This window comes from Tamandua tetradactyla, chromosome 21 (genome assembly GCF_023851605.1).
Source record: "Tamandua tetradactyla isolate mTamTet1 chromosome 21, mTamTet1.pri, whole genome shotgun sequence".
Lineage (NCBI taxonomy): Eukaryota > Metazoa > Chordata > Mammalia > Pilosa > Myrmecophagidae > Tamandua > Tamandua tetradactyla.
This window is the reverse complement of record NC_135347.1, coordinates 60,150,010-60,172,563: the sequence shown is the minus strand read 5'-3', so window position 1 is coordinate 60,172,563 and position 22,554 is coordinate 60,150,010. Positions and strand designations below refer to the sequence as shown.

Below are 22,554 nucleotides of genomic sequence, written 5' to 3'. Positions count from 1 at the left end.
AGGTTCGAGGCCGGGGTTTTACCAAGCAAGCCCTGAAGCGGGTGAGTGCGCTGACGCTCGGCGTGGGGGGACCCTGGAGGAAAGGCTGCGTTTAAGAAGAACCGAGGAAAGAAAAGAAAGAGTGCAGCAGAAAGGGGGGCTCACAGTAGTTTCTTAACCACGTTCCCACAGAACGTTCCAGTGTCCTCGCTGCCAGCGTTGGGGTCGAACCCCGCCCTCCAGGCACGTCCATTCCCTGCCCCGCAGGACACGTCCAGCCCCTGCCCTCCTGTGGGCAAGTCCATTCCCCGCCCCGCAGGACACGTCCAGCCCCTGCCCTCCTGTGGGCAAGTCCATTCCCTGCCCCGCAGGACACGTCCAGCCCCCGCCCCTCCTGTGGGCGTGGGTCTGCTCGTAATGAGAGTTTGAGCTCTTATTCTTTCTTGAGGCACACAGTGGTGTGAACAGGATCTTCAGAGACCTGATTTAAACGAGACCAGAGTGAAGCAGCCTAATCCGCAGGGAGGAACTGGACACAGAAGTAGAAACCAGAAGTAGGTGAAAGGAGAGAGACGGATTGCCGTGGAGGGGGGACCGGACGCTCCGACCCCGTGAGCCTGCGAGGAAGCTCTGGCAGCGCCTTGAGGTCGGGCTTCCAGCTCCCAAACCGTGAAACGATGAATACTTGTCACAGCAGCACGGACAGGAGGACACCGGGTCAGACACAAGTCAGTGGGTCGGGTCACCTGCCGAAGGTGGAGTTTCTCCCCAAACCTCAGCCAGCCCAGCCTTTGTCTCACCTTCCCAGCTGCACACCGCAGAACCCATTGCCCTCCGTTCCTGAAAACGCACCCAGCTGTTCCGGCTGAATTCCCCAGTAGGACCTCGTGCCAGGTCTGTCTGTCTGCACTCAGGTGAAGTTGATTTACTCCTTAACGCAGTATCTTCCTCATGCCAGTCACAAACAAAACGTGTTCTAATTGTTTCAGGTCTCTGGGTCTAGTTTCTCTCTAATCAGTGAGCTCCTCAGAGAGAGAAGGGTCAGTTTATTCTTTTGGATTAGCCACACCCCTAGCACAGTACCACAAACGAAGCTAATTAAATTTAGTAAATGAAAATGAGGGCAGAGATGCAGTTTTAGTAAAGCCACATAGTATAGTGGCTTTAGAGCATGTGTTATTATCCTGGCTGTTTCTACAGCTTCTACATATCTTCAAGTTTCCTCACTTTTAAAAAAGGGAATGAATATCTCTTCAGAGGTTTATGGTCAGGAAAAAATAGACAAAATGCCTAGCACATCGTAGGAGCTAAGATATATTTGTTTTCTTCTCTTTCCTAGTAGAGAGCAGCATATTTCGTATTCTAACAGAAAGCTGACACGTAGGTCACGTTGCAACCTTGAGTCCAGGATAAACGTGATACACTCTGTGCCTTGGGTTGTCAGCATTCACACAGGTACTCCTGTTTGCCTTCTGCCACTTCTCCCACACAGAACCCTGTCTCCGTGTGACCTGTTGTGAAAGTGAGAAATACCGACTCGAATGAATCCTCCATGTTTAGACACATCCACCTCATACCAGGGTTTCTGGTGCAAATATGGGAAGGGTCTGTTTCTGATTGAACAGAACGAGAATGCCCCTCCCAGCTGAGGGTGAGTGGAAAGGATGAGGAAGGAAGAGGGTTAAGTAGATCCTGCAAAAATTCAGATTTAACACCATGCTCTTCCTTAGCCCCAACGTAATTCTATTTTCAGTTTTGCCAGAGCCAGCTCTGTAAATCTGTTTGGCTTCATCTTATCTTAGCTCTCTGGAACTGGCCACCATGTCCTTTGTCTGCCTTGAGATAGGAACACCAGGCCATTCTCACTACTACGAGAATCCAGCATTTATGTGGACATTGTGGCAGCAAGATAAAAATCAACCTTGTATTAATGCCTTTATTTCACCGCATTTTGAGAAATGAGATGAGACTGTAAGTAACTCCTTGCAAGAAGGGGCTTCTAAAGTAAGTCAAAAATAAGGAACATTCTGATTCAGTCTCTAGGTAAGCTTTGTTTTGGATTACTGTAGTCATAAAGATCGTGACTTTATCTTAATACTTCTTTGACACATTTGGCAAATTTCTCAAGGAGGTATATGTAAGCAGGAGAGGAGACCTGGTGATAGTGTTACTCACCAGGCTGGTGGGCTTTCTGAGAGTCAAGATAGCACCTTATGCTTTGCATTTACCATGGAACCAACACACAGGTACCCTCTTAGTATTATGGCACGGGCAACCCACTCATTAACTCTCTCTGTGCACATCTATAACACATATTCGCGGGTGTGTGTGTCTATCAGAGAGGACACAAAGACATTGTTCAGTAGGTTTAAAGGTGCCAAAGTGGAGTCTTTTTCTTGGCTTTCGCCGTGGCACCAATACCAGCTCAGCACACGGCACTGGAGTTAGAGTGGGGGTCACTCACCCCGTCTCCAGAAGACTGACACCCAGACGATGGCCGCCCACAGGCACACCGAGAACGTCACCGCCTGCCGAGTCCCGCTCTACTGCTCTCTGCTCTCTGGGCCCTTCCCCTAGAGTCTGCCTCTGCAGAAACGAGAAGCAACGTTAAAATAACATCTCAGAGAGCAAGGGAAGACGGTGAGGGAATGTCGTGGGGAAGGGGCAGCAACTGGCTCTTTTTTAAGGGTCAGTAATATTGGGGGTGCGGGAACCTTTGAGCAGTCGTGAGGTTCAAAAGCATGCTAGACATTTAGAATTAAAAAGTGGAAGTGAGGGGGGTGAGGTCAGGGTGAGTGAGGTGAAAGAGGGAGTGGGGGTGGGTTTCTGTGGCAGCCATCCACAGAGAAATGAGGGGGCTTCAGGAGCAAGTGAGCTACAGCTGCGAAGTCCTTGAAGGAATGAAACTGTCTCTGGTCAGACTCCATCCCAGCCACATGTAGCCCTTTTCATAGCTGTATTCCTCTTTGCGGCCTCAGGGCCAGGCCAGGCTGAGCCCCAGGAGTCCAGCCGGAATCCAAAGGATTTCCCTTCTAAGTCTGTAGCATGTGGAGACGGTCACGTTGAGGTCTGTTGTTTCTCCGAAGCAGCCCCCACCCAGAGACAGCCCGGGTGGCGTGGCCGAGCTGGCCCTGCCTGCTTGGAGTTGAGCTGCGTCCACGTGGGAGCCAAGCTATTTCACACTAACCCTGCCTGCCTTCCTGGGAAGGCTTCTCCCTCATCCTCTGTGCTGCCAATTACATGAAAAATAATCCTCTGAGTCTTGGGAAGCCATCCAGTGGGGTGTCTAGAAGCTGGAATTGTAAGTCCCTCCCATCAGCTCTCTCAGGGAGAGGCTTCTAATTAGGTCACCCAAACTGGCACGCTTCCTGTCCAGCTATCCCATGGTTTATTTCGATCCTGACTGAAAGTGAAGGAATGGGTATTTGTACTGCAGATAACTGAGGAAAGCCTGAGTAGAAATTGTGTAGAAATGGAGTATGCCCTTGCCTCTGACACAGCAGGAAAGTCAGAAATTTTATGCCACTTCATCTTTGAATAAGAGCCAAGGATCTGAAACCTTAAAATGTTGTGGGAGAAGGAAGGGGGAGCCACGGCTTGCAACTGATGGGGTAGAAGCCATAAAAGAAGATGCCCTCCCCCAGTCACCACATTCAATATTGCTCCCCACTCAGGAGGCATCATGAATCTCAGAAACTCCCAGTTACCTGGAGCAGCAGCCAGGAGAACCAGTTTTTTTTTTTTTTTTTATTAATTAAAAAAATTAACTAACACAACATTTAGGAATCATTCCATTCTACATATACAATCAGTAATTCTTAATATCATCACATAGATGCATATTCATCATTTCTTAGTACATTTGCATCGATTTAGAAAAATAGAAAGACAACAGAAAAAGAAATAAAACGATAATAGAAAAAAATAAAAAATAAAAGAAAACTATACCTCAGATGCAGCTTCATTCAGTGTTTTAACATAATTACTTTACAATTAGGTAGTATTGTGCTATCCATTTCTGAGTTTTTGTATCCAGTCTTGTTGCACAGTCTGTATCCCTTCAGCTCCAATTACCCATTATCTTACCCTATTTCTATCTCCTGATGGTCTCTGTTACCAATGACATATTCCAAGTTTATTCTCTAATGTCGGTTCACATCAGTGGGACCATACAGTATTTGTCCTTTAGTTTTTGGCTAGTCTCACTCAGCATAATGTTCTCTAGGTCCATCCATGTTATTACATGCTTCATAAGTTTATTCTGTCTTAAAGCTGCATAATATTCCATTGTATGTATATACCACAGTTTGTTTAGCCACTCGTCTGTTGATGGACATTTTGGCTGTTTCCATCTCTTTGCAATTGTAAATAATGCTGCTATAAACATTGGTGCAAATGTCCGTTTGTGTCTTTGCCCTTAAGTCCTCTGAGTAGATACCTAGCAATGGTATTGCTGGGTCATATGGCAATTCTATATTCAGCTTTTTGAGGAACCGCCAAACTGCCTTCCACAGCGGTTGCACCATTTGACATTCCCACCAACAGTGGATAAGTGTGCCTCTTTCTCCACATCCTCTCCAGCACTTGTCATTTTCTGTTTTGTTGATAATGGCCATTCTGGTGGGTGTGAGATGATATCTCATTGTGGTTTTGATTTGCATTTCTCTAATGGCCAGGGACATTGAGCATCTCTTCATGTGCCTTTTGACCATTTATATTTCCTCTTCTGAGAAGTGTCTGTTCAAGTCTTTTTCCCATTTTGTAATTGGATTGGCTGTCTTTTGTTGTTGAGTTGAACAATCTTTTTATAAATTCTGGATACTAGACTTTTATCTGATATGTCGTTTCCAAATATTGTCTCCCATTGTGTAGGCTTTCTTTCTACTTTCTTGATGAAGTTCTTTGATGTACAAAAGTGTTTAATTTTGAGGAGCTCCCATTTATTTATTTATTTCTTCAGTGCTCTTGCTTTAGGTTTAAGGTCCGTAAAACCACCTCCAATTGTAAGATTCATAAGATATCTCCCTACATTTTCCTCTAACTGTTTTATGGTCTTAGACCTAATGTTTAGGTCTTTGGTCCATTTTGAGTTAACTTTTGTATAGGGTGTGAGATACGGGTCTTCTTTCATTCTTTTGCATATGGCTATCCAGTTCTCTAGGCACCATTTATTGAAGAGACTGTTCTGTCCCAGGTGAGTTGGCTTGACTGCCTTATCAAAGATCAAATGTCCATAGATGAGAGGGTCTATATCTGAGCACTCTATTCGATTCCATTGGTCGATATATCTATCTTTATGCCAGCACCATGCTGTTTTGACCACTGTGGCTTCATAATATGCCTTAAAGTCCGGCAGTGTGAGACCTCCAGCTTCGTTTTTTTTTCTCAGGATACTTTTAGCAATTCAGGACACCCTGCCCTTCCAGATAAATTTGCTTATTGGTTTTTCTATTTCTGAAAAATAAGTTGTTGGGATTTTGATTGGTATTGTGTTGAATCTGTAAATAAATTTAGGTAGAATTGACATCTTAACTATATTTAGTCTTCCAATCCATGAACACGGTATGCCCTTCCATCTATTTAGGTCTTCTGTGATTACTTTTAACAGTTTTTTGTAGTTTTCTTTGTATAGGTCTTTTGTCTCTAGTTAAATTTATTCCTAAATATTTTATTCTTTTAGTTGCAATTGTAAATGGAATTCGTTTCTTGATTTCCCCCTCAGCTTGTTCATTGCTAGTGTATAGAAACACTACAGATTTTTGAATGTTGATCTTGTAACCTGCTACTTTGCTGTACTCAGTTATTAGCTCTACTAGTTTTGCTGTGGATTTTTCAGGGTTTTCAACGTATAGTATCATATCATCTGCAAACAGTGATAGTTTTACTTCTTCCTTTCCAATTTTGATGCCTTGTATTTCTTTTTCTTGTCTAATTGCTCTGGCTAGAACCTCCAACATGATGTTGAATAACAGTGGTGATAATGGACATCCTTGTCTTGTTCCTGATCTTATTAGCTGTGGGTTTTTCATATATTACCTCTATCATTTTAAGGAGGTTTCCTTGTATTCCTATCCTTTGAAGTGTTTTCAACAGGAAAGGATGTTGAATCTTGTCAAATGCCTTCTCTGCATCAATTGAGATGATCATGTGATTTTTCTGCTTTGATTTGTTGATATGGTGTATTACATTAATTGATTTTCTCATGTTGAACCATCCTTGCATACCTGGGATGAATCCTACTTGGTCATGATGTATAATTCTTTTAATGTGTTGCTGGATTCGATTTGCTAGAATTTTGTTGAAGATTTTTGCATCTATATTCATTAGAGAGATTGGTCTGTAGGTTTTTTTTTTTTGTAATATCTTTGCCTGGTTTGGGTATGAGGGTGATGTTGGCTTCATAGAATGAATTAGGTAGCGTTCCCTCTACTTCAATTTTTTGAAGAGTTTGAGCAGGGTTGGTACTAATTCTTTCTGGAATGTTTGGTAGAACTCACATGTGAAGCCTTCTGGTCCTGGACTTTTCTTTTTGGGAAGTTTTTGAATGACTAATTCAATTTCTTTACTTGTGATTGGTTTGTTGAGGTCATCTATTTCTTCTTGAGTCAAAGTTGGTTGTTCATGCCTTTCTAGGAAGTTGTCCATTTCATCTACATTGTTGTATTTATTAGCATAAAGTTGTTCATAGTATCCTGTTATTACCTCCTTTATTTCTGTGAGGTCAGTGGTTATGTCTCCTCTTTCATTTCTGATCTTATTTATTTGCGTCCTCTCTCTTCTTCTTTTTGTCAGTCTTGCTAAGGGCCCATCAATCTTGTTGATTTTCTCATAGAACCAACTTCTGGTCTTATTGATATTCTCTATTCTTTTCATGTTCTCAATTTCATTTATTTCTGCTCCAATCTTTGTTATTTCTTTCCTTTTACTTGCTTTGGGGTTAGTTTGCTGTTCTTTATCCAGTTCTTCCAAGTGGACAGTTAATTCCTATATTTTTGCCCTTTCTTCTTTTTTGCTATAGGCATTTAGGGCAATAAATTTCCCTTTTAGCACTGCCTTTGCTGCATCCCATAAGTTTTGATATGTTGTGTTTTCATTTTCATTTGCCTCGAGATATTTACTGATTTCTCTTGTAATTTTCCTTGACCCACTGGTTGTTTAAGAGTGTGTTGTTGAGCCTCCACGTATTTATGAATTTTCTGGCACTCTGCCTATTATTGATTTCCAACTTCATTCCTTTATGATCTGAGAAAGTGTTGTGTATGATTTCAATCTTTTTAAATTTATTGAGACTTGCTTTGTGACCCAGCATATGGTCTATCTTTGAGAATGATCCATAAGCACTTGAGAAAAAGGTGTATCCTGCTGTTGTGGGATGTAATGTCCTATAAATGTCTGTTAAGTCTAGCTCATTTATTGTAATATTCAAATTCTCTGTTTCTTTATTGATCCTCTGTCTAGATGTTCTGTCCATTGATGAGAGTGGGGAATTGAAGTCTCCAACTATTATGGTAGATGTGTCTATTTCCCTTTTCAGTATTTGTAGTGTATTCCTCACGTATTTTGGGGCGTTCTGGTTCGATGCGTAAATATTTATGATTGTTCTGTCTTCTTGTTAATTGTTCCTTTTATTAGTAGATAGTATCCTTCTTTGTCTCTTTTAACTGTTTTACATTTGAAGTCTAATTTGTTGGATATTAGTATAGCTACTCCTCTTTTCTGGTTGTTGTTTGCATGAAATATCTTTTCCCAACCTTTCACTTTCAACCTATGTTTGTCTTTGGGTCTAAGATGTGTTTCCTGTAGACAGCATATAGAAGGATCCTGTTTTTTAATCCATTCTTCCAGTCTGTGTCTTTTGATTGGGGAATTTAGTCCATTAACATTTAGTGTTATTACTATTTGGGTAATACTTTCCTCTACCACTTTGCCTTTTGTATTATATATATCATATCTAATTTTCCTTCTTTCTACATTCTTCTCCACACCTCTCTCTTCTGTCTTTTCGTATCTGACTCTAGTGCTCCCTTTAGTATTTCTTGCAGAGCTGGTCTCTTGGTCACAAATTCTCTCAGTGACTTTTTGTCTGAATATGTTTTAATTTCTCCCTCATTTTTGAAGGACCGTTTTGCTGGATATAGAAGTCTTGGTTGGCAGTTTTTCTCTTTTAATAATTTAAATATATCATCCTGCTCTCTTCTTGCCTCCATGGTTTCTGCTGAGAAATCTACACATAGTCTTATTGGGTTTCCTTTGTATGTGATGGATTGTTTTTCTCTTGCTGCTTTCAAGATCCTCTCTTTCTCTTTGACCTCTGACATTCTAACTAGTAAGTGTCTTGGAGAATGCCTATTTGGATCTATTCTCTTTGGGGTGCGCTGCAGTTCTTGGATCTGTAATTTTAGGTCTTTCATAAGAGTTGGGAAATTTTCAGTGATAATTCCTTCCATTAGTTTTTCTCCTCCTTTTCCCTTCTCTTCTGCTTCTGGGACACCCACAACACGTATATTTGTGCGCTTCATATTGTCCTTGAGTTCCCTGATACCCTGTTCAAGTTTTTCCATTCTTTTCCTGATAGTTTCTGTTTCTTTTTGGATTTCAGATGTTCCATCTTCCAGTTCACTAATTCTAACCTCTGTCTCTTGAAATCTACCATTGTAGGTTTCCATTGTTTTCTTCATCTCTTCTACTGTATCTTTCATTCCCATAAGTTCTGTGATTTGTTTTTTCAGACTTGGCATTTCTTCTTTTTTTTCTTCCCTTGCCTTCTTCATGTCCTCCCTCAATTTATTGATTTGGTTTTTGAAGAGGTTTTCCTTTTCTGTTTGTATATTCAGAATTAGTTGTCTCAGCTCCTGTATCTCATTTGAACTATTGGTTTGTTCCTTTGACTGGGCCATATCTTCAATTTTCCTGGTGTGATTTATTATTTTTTGCTGGCGTCTGGACATTTAATCAGATTTCCCTGAGTGTGAGACCCAGCAGGTTGAAAGACTTTCCTGTGAAGTGTCTGGGCTCTGTTTTTTTTTTATCCTGCCCAGTATGTGGCGCTTGTCTGTCTGCGGGTCCCACCAGCAAAACATGTTGTGGCTCCTTTATTAATACCACTATTGGTGTTTGGTTGGACCCAGTCCCTGACACTGTTGGAAACTCCCTCCTCTTCGTCCGGGCATCTGCCTGTGGGGGAGGGGCGCTGGCTGCCACGGCTTGGGGAACTCGCTGATCTGAGACTCGCGGCCGGTCTGGGAAGCCGCCTGCGAGGGAGGAGCACCGGCCGCCGGCCGCCGCGGCTTGGGGAACTCACCTCTCCAAGACTCTCAGCCGGTCCGGGAAGGAGGGAGGGAGGGGTGCCGGCCGCGAGCCGCCGCGGCCCGGGGAAGCGCGCACCGCTCAGGGAGCTCACTGCATCGGCGACTCGCAGCCGGTCCAGCCAGTCCAGACTGGGGTACGCTGTGTGTCCAGTCCCTACCGTGGCCCCGGGAGCTGTTCTGCACTGTTTATGGTCACCTAGTAGTTGCTCTGGAGGAGGAACTAAGATGCGTGTACCTTACTAAGTCGCCATCTTGGCCCCGTCTTTCGGCATTAGGCCACTGGTTTTTGTTTCCATTTTCGTTTTATAAATTAATTGAAGCATCACACATATACATTAAAAAGCACAGATTATCAAATGTTCAGCACTATCAAAAGTGTTGATGAAACAACCAAGCCATGGCTCAGCTTCCAGAACTAGCCACAACCCCCCAGCACCCCGGGCCAGTCCCTTCTGGCCACTGCTCTTCAGGCCTGACCACGACCCTGACCTCCACCCATGATCATTCATCTTACCTGCTTTAGACGTATGTGCAAAATTGAACATGTGTGTATTCCCTCTTAGGTCTTTCATGTTTTACACTCAACATTAGGCTTGTGAGATTCATCCATGTCACAGTTTGTTCATTCTTATTCTTGCTGTTATAAAACATTCCGATGCATAAACCTACACATTTGTAAGAGCATTTTCCTGAAGGTGGACACAGGCTGGTCTGGTTTGGGGCCCTGCAGAGAGCCGCTGTGAACACGGCTGAACATCCCAGACCATATTTTTATGTCTGATGCAGGACTTCCCCATGCATGCTCCGAGTCTCCTCGCCAGGAAGATGGTTGTGATTTTGGACTTGTGATATTCTGTCTTTGTTTCATGAGGGCATCTACTTCCTCCCCAAATAGTGCATGGCATAGATTTTTTATATTCAGATTAATCTGGTTGGAGGACATGGCAGTGCTTTTAGAGATACTGGCAGAGTGTCTCGGGAGCCTGAAACGTGGAGCTGGAAATCACAGTTCTTTTCACTTCTTGAAGAAAGTGAAGATTCTGCTTCCTATTTCTCTGAGTCATCCTTCACTGACATATTTTTTATTGAGGTTTACTTAGCGTACAACAAATTTTATGTGACAACGTGAGTTTTGACACCTGTTTATATCTGTGTAACCACTACCCAAGTCAAGACACTGAATATTTTCAACACCTCAGAGAGCTCTACCAACAGTTCACTGGGCACCTAGGGTCTGCCCTCAAGGAACAGCTATAAAAATGTGGATCTCACATCACCCAGTGTGGTTCTCTTGTTCCTAGGATCAAGTCCCCTCCAGTTTCCCCTCATTTTTGGATGCATTCCAGCACTTTCAAACAATTGTTTCCTTTAGAATTTTGCCTGGGCTTTATATGCATACTACTCTGCATTCCTGGAAGCTGGAAGTCAAGTCAGCCAATCTTACTCTTGAGAAACTCTCATTTTAGTATGCTTTTCTTTAGGTTAATCAGAAGCTGTCTCTCTATAGTTTCTCCCCATTAACCCTAATTCTGTCCTCCAGATGTGCTGAGACTTTTCTTCTGCCCTCCTTATGAAGTCCTTCAATTGCATGAAAATTCATCAATGTTTTACTCAGGCCTAAGTGCCTGTAGCATCTCATCCAGCACCCTGCACAAAGCAAGTGTTTAATCGAATTGAAATGTTTGAGAACAGCCCCATCCACAAGTCCCTCCATCTTCATCTTCTCCAAGCCAAATACCACAGCTCCCTTCATCACTTCTTACAGCAATGGCCCTCAAACATGCTTCGCTCTAGGACCCCAGTGTGCTGGCTTGAAAAGATGTGTATACCCTAGAGAAGCCATGTTTTAATCCTAATCCCATTTTGTAAAGGCAGCCACTTCTTCTAATCCCTATTCAGTGCTGGATGTTTGAAACTGTAATGAGATCATCTCCCTGGAGATGTGATTTAATCAAGAGTGGTTGTTAAACTGGATTAGGTGGAGGCGTGTCTCCACCCATTTGGGTGGGTCTTGACTAGTTTACTGGAATCCTATAAAGAGGAAATATTTTGGAGGAAGAAGGAGATTCTGAGAGAGCAGAGCAGAACAACATAGCCACGAGAAGCAAAGTCCACCAGCCAGCGACCTTTGGAGATGAAGAAGGAGCATGCCTCCTGGGGAGCTTCATGAAACGGGAAGCCAGGAGAGAAAGCTAGCAGATGATGCCTTGCTCGACATGTGCCCTTCCAGATGAGAGAAGAACCCTGACCATGTTCATCATTTGCCTTTCCAGATGAGAGAGAAACCCTGACTGTGTTCACCATGTGCCCTTCCACTTGAGAGAGAAACCCTGAATTTCATGAGCCTCTTGAACCAAAGTCTTTCTCCCTGGATGCCTTAGATTGGACATTTCTATAGACTTGTTTTAATTGGGACATTTTCTCAGCCTTAGAACTGTAAACTAGCAACTTATTAAATTCCCCCTTTTAAAAGCCATTCTGTTTCTGGTATATTGCATTCCGGCAGCTAGCAAACTGGAACACCCAGGATAAAATAATTTTGGAAAACTCTCCTACCCATTCACACATTTTTAAGCTGGCATCTAAAATTTTCATCATTAGTTTAAGTAAATGCAAAGAGTGAGATTTATGCCATATTTTAAATACTTTAGTGTTTTAAATATTTTTTAAAGCTTTGGAACTGCATGCTTAGCTCATATAATTTATAGAATTTCCACCATAGTACACATTTGGAAAAACTGTTCTCATTTTCAAATGAGAAGAGTTCAAATTAATCAGTGAAAATCAAACTTACTTTCATTGAGAAATGATTTTCTATTATTTTTTATCATTTCATATAAGCATGTTAATATACGCACTGTATCAAACATATCACTTCTAAATTCTAATTCTAAGCTATATGGCTGGTTAGATGGTGGGATGGAGCACGAATCCTGGCCAAGACTTTTTTACCTGAATGTACCAAAGGAAGTCACACATTCAGTATTTCCTTCCAAAGCTTTCTTTGCTTCTATGTGCCTCCCTTCAGAAGAGATGCATTCTTGAAGTGTGCCTTTATTAGGTGTCCAGAAGTGGGGCATAGCAGTCCACAGTGAGCTCCAGGATGAGGGAAGTGTATATTCATCTTATTTTCTAAAGTGAGGGAAGGGAAAGGGGAAATGGGAACGCCAGTTTGCTCCATGTGTTCTTTTTAAAATATCATGGAGGAGAAAATGATTAGTATTTCTAAAAGGTTGGGTCGGGGGTGTGGCCAAGATGGCTGCTTAACAATGTGCGCGTTTTAGTTCATCCTCCAGAACAGCTACTAGATAACCAGAAACAGTACAGAACAGCTCCTGGAGCCTTGTCAGTGACCGGACACACAGCGTATCCCAGTCTGGACCAGCTGCGAGCCTCCCCAGAACCGTGAGTTCTCCAAGCAGTGGCGGCCAGCGCCCCTCCCCCACAGGCTGCTTCCCAAAGGGGAAAGGAAAGAGACTTTAACAGCAGCAGGGGCTGAGTCCAAACAAACACCAATTTGGCATTAATTAACAAATTCTGACTACTAAAAATATGCCCCCAGCTCAGGTGAACCTGGTCAAAGCAGAGGTTGCTCACTGGGCTAATGGAAAAAGAAAAAAGAAGAAACAGGTTTTTGTGGCTGTGTTTCTACAAAGGCTTGATTGCCTCTGGATTCAGTGGCAGGACTTCACAGGCTGCAATTGCCTCAGGCAGAGGCAGAAACAACCTCCTTTCAGGGCTTGTCTCAAGCCTGTGCCTTCCCCAGGGGAGAGGAAAAGCCCAACTCAGATAGAATTCCTCCCTCAAGGAATTCAGACCCCAGGGCTTGGTAATTTGAAGCCATTAAAACCAGCCTACAACCTCTCCTCTGTCTCCACCAAACCCCCAGCAGGGAGAGTCTGCCAAAGTTAAAGGTGCCGCACGTCTTATGCTGGTGGGACCCGCAAGCAGACAATCACCACATACTGGGCAGAATAAGAAAAACAGAGCCCAGAGACTTCACAGGAAAGTCTTTTAAACTGCTGGGTCTCACCCTCAGGGAAAACTGACGCAGATGACTCCTTCCCTTTGATAGGAGGCCGGTTTAGTCTGGGAAAACCCAGCTGGGTTCTATAATACCTACGTAGACCCTCGGGGGGGGGGGGGGGGGGTGGAATGCACAATGCCAACAGGGCAAGAAACAAGAACCGAAAAAATTCTCTGTTAAACAAAACCTAAGCTAGAGGTCCAGAAAAAGTTGCACTGAATGTCAAAGAACAGATAGACAACAAATTCATCTGGCAAGAAAGCCCTAGGTAAGAGAAGTGAAAGCAATCTCCAGAATAAACTAATTAAGGTAATTAAATGTCTAGACACCAGCAAAAAATAACAAATCACACCAGGAAAATTGAAGATATGGCCCAGTCAAAGGAACACACCAACAGTTCAAATGAGATACAAGAGTTGAAACAATTCAGAATATACAAACAGACATGGAAAACCTCATCAAAAACCAAATCAGTGAATTGAGGGAGGATATGAAGAAGGCAAGGAATGAACAAAAAGAAGAAATGGAAAGTCTGAAAAAACAAATCACAGAACTTATGGGATTGAAAAGCACAGTAGAAGAGATGAAAAAAGCAATGGAAACCTACAATGATAGATTTTGAGAGGCAAAGGATAGGATTAGTGAACTGGAGGATGGAATATCTGAAATCCAACAAGAAACAGAAACTATAGGGAAAAAATGGAAAAATATAAACAAGGACTCAGGGAACTGAATGATAATATGAAGCGCACAAATATACATGTTCTGGGTGTCCCAGAAGGAGAAGAGAAGGGAAAAGGATGAGAAAAACTAATGGAGGAAATTATCACTGAAAATTTCCCAACTCTTAGGAAAAACTTAAAATTACAGATCCAGGAAGTGCAGCGTACCCCAAAGAGAATAGATCCAAATAGATGTACTCCAAAACACTTACTAATCAGAATGACAGAGGTCTAAGAGAAAGAAAGGATCTTGAAAGCAGCAAGAGAAAAGCAATCCATCACATACAAGGGAAACCCAATAATACTATGCATAGATTTTTCAACAGAAACCATGGAGACGAGAAGACAGTGGGATGATATATTTAAATTACTAAAAGAGAAAATACTGGCAACCAAGAATTCTATATCCAGCAAAATTATCCTTCAAAAATGAGGGAGAAATTAAAACATTTTCTGACAAAAAACCACTGAGAGAATTTGTGACCAAGAGACCAGCTTTGCAAGAAATACTAAAGGGAGCACTACAGACAGATATGAAAACACAAAAGAAAGGTGTGGAGAAGAGTGTAGAAAGAAGGAAAATTAGATATGTCATATAAAATCCAAAAGGCAAAATGGTAGAAGAAAATACTAACCGTACAGTAATACCACTAAATGTTAATGGATTGAACTCCCCAATCAAAAGACATAGACTGGCAGAATGCATTAAAAGACATGTCCCATCTATATGCTGTCTACAGGAAACACATCTTAGACCCAAAGACAAACATAGGTTGAAAGTGAAAGGTTGGGAAAAGATATTTCATGCAAACAACAACCAGGAAAGAGCAGGAGTAGCTATACTAATATCCAACATATTAGACTTCAAATGTAAAACAGTTAAAAGAGACAAAGAAGGATACTATCTACTAATAAAAGGAACAATTCAGCATGAAGACATAACAGTCATAAATACTTATGCATAGAACCAGAACGCTCCAAAATACATGCAGCACACACTGAAAACACTGAAAAGAGAAATAGACACATCCACCATAGTAGTTGAAGACTTCAGTTCCCCACTCTTATCAATGAAGAGAACATCTAGACAGAGGGTCAATGAAGAAACAGAGAATTTGAATATTACAATAAATGAGCTAGACTTAACACACATTTATAAGGCATTACACCCCACAACAGCAGGATACACCTTTTTCTCAAGTGCTCATAGATCATTCTCAATAATAGACCATATACTGGGTCACAAAGCAAGTCTCAACAAATTTAAAAAGATTGAAATCATACACAACACCTTCTCAGATCATAAAGGAATGAAGTTGGAAATCAATAATAGGCAGAGTGCCAGAAAATTCATAAATACGTGGAGGCTCAACAACACACTCTTAAACAACCAGTGGGTCAATTAAGAAATTACAAGAGAAATCAGTAAGTATCTCGAGGCAAATGAAAATGAAAACACAACATATCAAAACTTATGGGATGCAGCAAAGGCAGTGCTAAGAGGGAAATTTATTGCCCTAAATGCCTATATCAAAAAAGAAGAAAGGGCAAAAATTCAGGAATTAACTGTCCACTTGGAAGAACAAGAGAAAGAACAGCAAACTAACCCCAAAACAAGCAAAAGGAAAGAAATAATGAAGATAGGAGATGAAATTGAGAACATGAAAACAATCGAGAAAACCAACAAAACCAGAAGTTGGTTCTATGAGAAAATCAATAAGATTGATGGACCCTTAGCAAGATCGACAAAAAGAAGAAGAGAGAAGATGCAAATAAATAAAAATCAGAAATGGAATAGGAGATATAACCACTGACCCCACAGAAATAAAGGAGGTAATAACAGGATACTATGAACAACTTTATGCTTATAAATACAACAATGTAGATGAAATGGATAACTTCCTAGAAAGTCATGAACAACCAACTTTGACTTGAGAAAAAGTAGATGACCTCAACAAAGCAATCACAAGTAAAGAAATTCAATCAGTCATTAAGAAGCTTCCCAAAAAGAAAAGTCCAGGATCAGATGGGTTCACATGTGAGTTCTACCAAACATTCCAGAAAGAATTAGTACCAGCCCTGCTCAAACTCTTCAAAAAAACTGAAGTGGAGGGAAAGCTACCTAATTCATTCTATGAAGCCAACATCACCCTCATACCAAAACCAGGCAAAGATATTACAAAAAAAAGAAAACTACAGATCAATCTCTCTAATGAATATAGGTGCAAAAATCCTCAACAAAATTCTAGCAAATCGAATCCAGCAACACATTAAAAGCATTATACGGCATGACCAAGTAGGATTCATCCCAGGTGTGCAAGGATGGTTCAGCATAAGAAAATCAGTTGATGTAATACACCATGTCAACAAATCAAAGCAGAAAAATCACATGATCATCTCGATTGATGCAGAGAAGGCATTTGACAAGATTCAACATCCTTTCCTGTTGAAAACACTTCAAAGGATAGGAATAGAAGGGAACTTCCTTAAAATGATAAAGGGAATATATGAAAAACCCACAGCTAATATCATCCTCAATGGGGAAAAATTGAAAACTTTCCCCCTAAGATCAGGAACAAGACAAGGATGTCCACTATCACCACTGTTATTCAACATTGTGTTGGAAGTTCTAGCCAGAGCAATTAGACAAGAAAAAGAAATACAAGGCATCAGAATTGGAAAAGAAGAAGTAGAACTCTCCTTATTTGCAGGTGATATGATACTATATGTTGAAAACCCTGAAAAATTCACAGCAAAACTACTAGAGCTAATAAACGAGTACAACAAAGTGGCAGGTTACAAGATCAACACTCAAAAATCTGTAGTGTTTCTATACACTAGTAATGAACATCTGAGGGAGAAATCAAGAAATGAATTCCATTTACAATTGCAACCAAAAGAATAAAATACTTAAGAATAAATTTAACTAGAGACAAAAGACCTATACAAAGAAAACTACAATAAATTGTTTAAAAAAATCACAGAGGACCTAAATAGATGGAAGGGCATACCATGTTCATGGATTGGAAGACTAAATATAGTTAAGATGTCAGTTCTACCTAAATTGATTTACAGATTCATTGCAATACCAATCAAAATCCCAAAAACTTACTTTTCAGAAATAGAAAAACCAGTAAGCAAATTTATCTGGATGGGCAGGGTGCCCCGAATTGCTAAAAGTATCCTGAGGGAAAAAAGCGAAGCTTGAGGTCTCACGCTGCTTGACTTTAAGGCATATTATGAAGCTACTGTTGTCAAAATAGCATGGTACTGACATAAAGATAGATATATTGACCAATGGAATTGAATAGAGTGTTCAGATATAGACCCTCTCATCTATGGACATTTGATCTTTGATAAGGCAGTCAAGCCAACTCACTTGGGACAGAACAGTCTCTTCAATAAATGGTGCCTAGAGATCTGGGTATCCATATGCAAAAGAATGAAAGAGTATCCATATCTCACACCCTATACAAAAGTTAACTCAAAGTGGATCAAAGACCTAAACATTTGGTCTAAGACCATAAAACAGTTAGAGGAAAATGTAGGGAAATAGCTTATAAATCTTATAATTGGAGGTGGTTTTATAGACCTGCCACCCAAAGCAAGAGCCCTGAAGAAAGAAAGAAAGAAATGGTAACTCCTCAAAATGAAACACTTTTGTGCATCAAAGAACTTCATCAAGAAAGTAAAAAGACAACCTATACAATGGGAGACAATATTTGGAAATGACATATAAGATAAAATGTCTAGTATCCAGAATTTATAAAGAGATTATTCAACTCAACAACAAAAAGACAGCCAATCCAATCACAAAATGGGAAAAAGACTTGAACAGACACTTCTCAGAAGAGGAAATACAAATGGCCAAAAGGCACATGAAGAGATGCTCAAGGTCCCTGGCCATTAGAGAAATGCAAATCAAAACCACAATGAGATATCATCTCACACCCACCAGAATGGCCATTATCAACAAAACAGAAAATGACAAGTGCTGGAGAGGATATGGAGAAATAGGTACACTTACTTATTCACTGTTGGTGGGAATGTCTAATGGTGTAACCACTGTGGAAGGCAGTTTGGCGGTTCTTCAAAAAGCTGAATATAAAATTGCCATTTAACCCGGCAATACCATTGCTAGGTATCTACTCAAAGGACATAAGGGAAAAGACGCAAACGGACACTTGCACACCAATGTTTATAGCAGCATTATTTACAATTGCAAAGAGATGGAAACAGCCAAAATGTCTATCAAGAGGCGAGTGGCTAAACAAACTGTGATATATACATACGATGGAACATTATGCAGCTTGAAGACAGAATAAAGTTGTGAAGTATGTAACAACATGGATGGACCTTGAGAACATTATGCTGAGTGAGACTAGCCAAAAACAAACGGACAAATACTGTATGGTCTCACTGATAATGAAGTGACATTGGTGAATAAACTTGGAATATTTCATTGGTAACAGAGACCATCTGGAGATTGAAATAGTGTAAGATTGGGTAATTGAGCTGAAGGGATACAGACTGTGCAATGGGACTGAATACAAAAACTCAGAAATCGACAGCACAATACTACCTAACTGTAATACAATTATGTTAAAACACTGAATGGAGCTGCATGTGAAAATGATAGAGGGAGGAGGGCTGGGGGGCATAAATGAAATCAGAAAGAAAGATAAATGTTAAAGATTGAGTTGGTATAATCTAGGAATGTCTAGAGTGTATAATAATAGTGACTAAATGTACAAATTTTAAAAATGTTTTTGCATGAAGAAGAACAAAGGAATGTCATTACTGCAGGGTGATAAAATAGATGATAATTAGTATTTTTAAATGTCACCTTATGTGTGAGACTAAAGCAAAAAATGTTTAATTGTTACAAAATTTATATTTTGACTAGTGCATTTCCTAATATAACTTACGTAGATAGTTTGATTGAACACCATAAGTACTTGGAATCTCAGGTAGGAAGTGAGATTTTATTGGTTTGTCCAGAGTGATGCACCGATGAATCCCAGAGTGATTCGATCAGTGAGTGGAAAAGTATTTGCAAAGCCCCCTTCAGGGAATGGTGAGGACGGGGAGAAATTCAACTTCCCCAAGTTGAATTCTTGATATTATCACAAGCAGTGTGGACAACCAAAGCTATAGGCTGAGCCCCCAGTCTTGGGGTTTGTTCAAAGAAACTTAACCCCACAAAGGATAGGTCAAGTCTACTTAAAATCTAGGCCTAAGACTCACCCCCAAGAGAGCCTCTTTTGTTGTTCAGATGCGGCCCCTCTCTCCCGCCAACACAACAAGCAATCTCACCACCCTCCCCCTGTCTACATGGGACATGACTCCCAGGGGTGTGGACCTTCCTGGCAACGTGGGATAGAAATCCTGGAATGAATTGAGCCTCAGCATCAAGGGATTGAGAAAAACCCTAGAATGAGCTGAAACTCAGCATCAAGGGATTGAGAAAGCCTTCTCGACCAAAAGGGGAAAGAGTGAAATGAGACAAAGTGTCAATGGCTTAGAGATTCAAAACAGAGTCGAGGGGTTATCCTGGAGGTTATTTTTATGCATTAAGTAACTATCACCTTGTTATTCAGGATGTAATGGAGAGGCTGGAGGGAACTGCCTGAAAATGTAGAGCTGTGCTCCAGTAGCCATGTTTCTTGATGATGATTGTATAATGATACAGCTTTCACAGTGTGGCTGTGTGATTGTGAAAACTTTGTGTCTGATGCTCCTTTTATCTACCTTGTCAACAAACGAGTAGAACATGTGGAATAAAAATAAATAATAGGGGGAACAAATGTTAAAATAAATTTAATTTGAAATGCTAGTGATCAATGAAAGTGAGGGTTAAGGGGTATGGTATGTATAATCGTTTCTGTTTTCATTTTATTTCTTTTTTTATTGTCTTTTTATTTCTTTTTTTGAATTGATGCAAATATTCTAAGAAATAATGAATATGCAACTAAGTGATGATATTGTGAATTACTGATTATATATGTTAATGTTTTATTTTGTTAATTTTTTTTTAATTAATAAATTTTTAAAAAAAGTTTGGGCCATCTTATTTTCTCCTGCTATTAGGCCAAGCTTTGACACTTAATTCCATATTTATGGGAGATGTAAAAGACTTTGTGGGGATCCAGAAACTAGACAGAGGGTAGTTTTTCCAATCTGTCGCAAGAAAATGGATAGTAAGAGATCACCTGACCAGGATATTTGTTTGCATGGCATTTGAAAAGTCTAAAATTCTCCCTCTGAAATAGTGTTCTATTTTGCTTATTTATACCTTCCTCTAGGTTTCCTGGACAGTATTAGAATCAGGTCTATCACCAGTTCTTAATCATCTAACTACCTATTTTATTTATTGCCAGAGGCCAGTTTTTAGATTGTTTTGACTTTTTTCCTGAAAGTTAGCACAACAAACGTCTTGGCTCATTTGCCCACCTTCCCTCCCACCCCCCACCCCCTGCCTCCAGCTCAACTGGTTTGAGATCATGGAATGCAAACTAATTTTAAAATAAACAAGGGACTTGAAAGGCAGGGTTTTGCTGCCAAAAAATATAAGTAAATAAAAATAACATAATGCATTAAGAGCCAACTGCTAACTCTGGCATCTGTTTCTCCTCATTCTCCAGAACAGCTGCAAACATGAAAATACTCCCACAGGCCTCCGGGACAGAGCAACGGTTCATTCTAGGAAAATCCAAATCTTGGAGTTACAGAAGACGCCAAGCAACTGGTTCTCTTCTCAAACAACAGTGAATGCCAAGGAGAGCAGGCCTCTGGACGCTGTAAAAGCCAACCAGCAAGAACATCAAAACCCAGAGCTCCAGGAGAAGTGGAGAAAAAAACAGAAAGAGAAAAAAAAAGTGATAAGTAACAAGTGGCAGAAAAGAGAAGCCTAGAAATAGATGTCTCAGAGGTAAAAAGACCTAAGAGAATGGAGAAGACAACAAGGTAAAAGTTGCCACTACCCACAGAGAAGAACAGACTGTAGACCTTTGGAGCAAATGCACCTGACCTCTGAGGTCCTAATCCAGTATTAACGTCAAGGGGCCTTTTCTAGTTAGGCCCTTTTGGCTTCAAGGAACAGAGCGCCACTCATAACCCCAGAAAAAAAGAAAGTTATCAAAAGGAAACACTGAATTGGATTATAACTTAGAACTGAAAGCTATCGGGAACTAAGGCAATCTGCTAGTACCTGGCACTTGTGGAGGCCACAGGATCCCTCAGTGACTCTGCTTCTCTGACATGCAGGCTACTTTGTCTGCCCTCAGTCCGCTCTCTTCATCTACATCATCACAGTTACTGCCTGCCCCCAGCTTCACTTACCTACAGGCCGTAGGATTTTCTAGCCCCATTGTTTATGTCACAAATATTTTATTTTGGCTCCTGTTAAAAATCTCTAATTCCTTCCATGTTTGTCTTAAATTTCTGAGCATCCTATTTATCTAACTCAACTTTTTAAGTCAGATAACAGATCAGAAGTCACTGACCAAACTGTGGCTGGTTCCCTTTGGGAAATATGTCCACTCTGACCCAATCAATTGTAACTCAGGTTGGGAGAGTCACGTGGTTCCAAACATGGCTGCCCTGGGCCTGCCTGTCGGCAGAGGGTGTGCTTAGCAGGCATTAGAAATACATCTAGTGAGACCCCCACACATCTAGGAATGGTTAGGTCCAGTTCAGTGTGCTCTGTTTTTAATAAAAGAAGGGAAATCTGACATCACTTTTAATGAACCTTTTGCCTCTTAAAGGATTAGTTTTTGATGATCTAAAGAGCTCACTTATTTTGAATACCATATAATGAGGGGTTACTAGATTTTCTTTCTCAGATGATAGAGTTTTAAATAGTTTTTCTTAAATCTTGGGAGTTAAAATGACCATTGTAATGTTTTGTTCAGCCATCTTTCTACTGAATGCAGGTAACTTTTCCAACCTAAATGGTTGAGAGTGCTCTACTGATGCCCCTGAATCCTATTAACCCACTGCTTCTCACAACAGCAAACATGAGCCACATCTTTCCTGACCTTTCATGGGATGGAGTTTTGACACCAAGTCCAAGTACTGACTTTAAAGATTCTCACATCTACACTGGTCCCTGGGCAAAATGGTAAAAACGGATGATGCGTCACCTCCACAAGAGTAGATCCTGTTGGCCAACTCTAAAAGCCAATGGAAGCATGTTGAAATCAATCACTGGCCGTTTTCTAACTGGGGTGCCTCTCTGTCCTCCCTCTGCCAAGTCAAGTCCCACCTTGTCCATGAAATTCCGGGTATAACAGTGGTTGAAAGAACAAGGACAGGAGAGAGTGGGAGATAGCTTGGATGACTAGGCAAGGTCCCTGTGTCCAGCAACAAGGTGGGATCATAGGAAGGAGGCAGTCAGCATCAGTAGGGCCTCAGCCAGTAGGTGGGGTTGTCCACATAACAGCGTCAGCAGCAGGACCAGTCTAAGAAGTACCAAGGAGGGAGGAAAGGCAATCTCAGTTCCAGAACACCACAGCTG

General features: G+C 41.0%; 2 long non-coding RNA genes across 6 annotated transcripts; one reads left to right on the top strand and one right to left on the bottom strand.

Annotated features, from left to right (window-relative positions):
- Positions 1-76: 76 nt before the first annotated feature.
- On the top strand, positions 77-21,463 carry LOC143665725 (uncharacterized). Of its 5 annotated transcripts, XR_013167206.1 has the most exons (4): positions 77-873; positions 1,319-1,434; positions 2,487-2,619; positions 20,681-21,463. It is a non-coding gene; the product is annotated as an uncharacterized LOC143665725 (long non-coding RNA). The 5 variants fall into 5 exon arrangements; XR_013167207.1 differs by lacking the exon at positions 2,487-2,619 and having other exon boundaries at positions 1,322-1,434; XR_013167205.1 differs by lacking the exon at positions 2,487-2,619.
- LOC143665727 (uncharacterized) lies at positions 1,085-21,372 on the bottom strand. Its single transcript, XR_013167209.1, has 3 exons — positions 21,247-21,372; positions 2,444-2,565; positions 1,085-1,490 (listed from the first exon to the last, which is right to left on the bottom strand). It is a non-coding gene; the product is annotated as an uncharacterized LOC143665727 (long non-coding RNA).
- Positions 21,464-22,554: the final 1,091 nt, after the last annotated feature.